Here is a 1964-nt window from a genome sequence, read left to right on the forward strand (position 1 = left end):
GGGCACAGCGGGTGTACAGACCCGGGAACTCAGCACAGGGATGGTGGGAACCCCTCATAATGGGCACAGCGGGTGTACAGACCCGGGAACTGCAGAGGTTGCTAGAGGTTCCTTGTAACTAGTTACATCAAAGATCTTTTTAACTATCTATAAATGGGGGATTCTTCCCACTGACCACCAATGTACCCCGAGGTGTAGACACAGTACATTGTCGCTTGATTGGAAAGTTATCTGGAAGGTTCCTCCATATTAAATAAGTGGAGAAAGTCCGCTGAATTCTATATGAGAATGTTCAGATGTATTCTTTTCAATGTCATGCAACCCTCTGTTTATCTCTGGTAGTCTGGAGCTCCCTCTAGTGGTCTTTCTACATATGAACCCAAACAAGAGACCCAGAATCCGTGGATCTCATAAATATACACATAAGTACGACCATGTAAAATGCGTCCAACCTAAGGCTGGATTCACATCTAGGGCATTTTTTGTGGTTTTTGCATTTTGCAGATTTGCACTACAGAACGTGTTCCATAGGAAACCATGATAAATGTTCTGTAGTGCAAATCTGCAAAATGCAAAAACCACAAAAAATGCCAAAGGCGTGAATCCGGCCTAACTACTACTAGCTAGAGAGGGAAAGGCTGTAACCTTACACTATTTTCTACAGACCCGTCATTTACAAATAGGAAAACAGAATCTTAATCCTCACAAACTTATTGGGAGAGTAATGTTGGATCATCTGTAAATCGCCAACCTTGGAGATTAGCTCCGCCCACTGGTGGCCTAAATATAGTGAGAATTTCTACCCAAAGACCAGGAGAATGGTTCCTGAGTCGGGGGTTATCCACAGGGCTAGTGCAAGGATTTTTGACACCCTAGGCGAAACCTAATCTTGCCGCCCCATTGGCTCCACCTCCTTTTTGCCATGCTCATGTGACAGGAGGCAGCGCTATACAGGAAGTATCGGCTTTGCTTCCTCTAGCGCTCACTCCAGTGCTGCACCTCTAATTACACTACCGGCCAGCAGAGCAGCTGCCTGAGACTGGCTGAGTTACATGCTGCAGCCTTCAGAGCATGCTGAGGGAAATCAGCGGCCGGGCACCCCTAGGCAGCAGTGCACCCTAGGCGGCTGCCTAGTAGCACCAGCCCTGCTTATTCACACCAGCCCTTTTCTCTCTATAGGGCGTTATGACGCAATGACGCCGGCATACACTTTATTGCGACTCACACTGTCATGCATAGAGTTACACGTTGGGGTCGGTTTACTAAAACTGGAGAGTGCAAAATCTGGTGCAGCTGTGCATGGGAGCCAATCAGCTTCTAACTTCCGCTTGTTCAATTTGCCCAAAAAAAATCCCGGAAGCCGATTGGTTCCTATGCAGAGCTGAACTAGCATTTTTCACTCTCCAGTTTTAGTAAAACACCACCAATGCGTCTTTTAACCACTTGCCGACCGGCTCACTCCGATACGTCGGCAGAATGGCACTCCTGCGCAAACTGCCGTATCTGTAACGTCAGTTCGTAAAAGCAGCATAGCAGGTGGGAGCGTGCCCTCGGGCTCAATGTGCGCCGGTGGCCCGCGGTCGCGGTAAGGAGAGGCAGGACAGGGCACTGCCTATGTAAACAAGGCATTTCCCTGTTCTGTCCTAGTGACCTATCAGGGGTCTACTGTTCCCAGTGATCTCTGTCATGTTTCAGTAAGCCCATCCCCCCTACAGTTAGAACACGCTGTGTAAATGCGCAGTGTGCTGTGATTGCCGTGCGATCCTGTTGCACAACAATCATGGCAGAATCGCATCGCATTTGGAGTGCCACTGAAGGACAATGGCACCCAAATACATGCTTTATTTTTATTTTTTTCAGCGATTGCCACGCAATTCTGCCCACAGTTCCGGGGCGCGGAGTGTGAATGGGGCCTCATAATACTGCACACAATGACATAATAATGATGCGGGTCCATCCAGCGA

Source organism: Lithobates pipiens, unplaced genomic scaffold (genome assembly GCF_037356315.1).
Source record: "Lithobates pipiens isolate NorthernLeopardFrog02 unplaced genomic scaffold, aLitPip1_a1.2 Scaffold_56, whole genome shotgun sequence".
Lineage (NCBI taxonomy): Eukaryota > Metazoa > Chordata > Amphibia > Anura > Ranidae > Lithobates > Lithobates pipiens.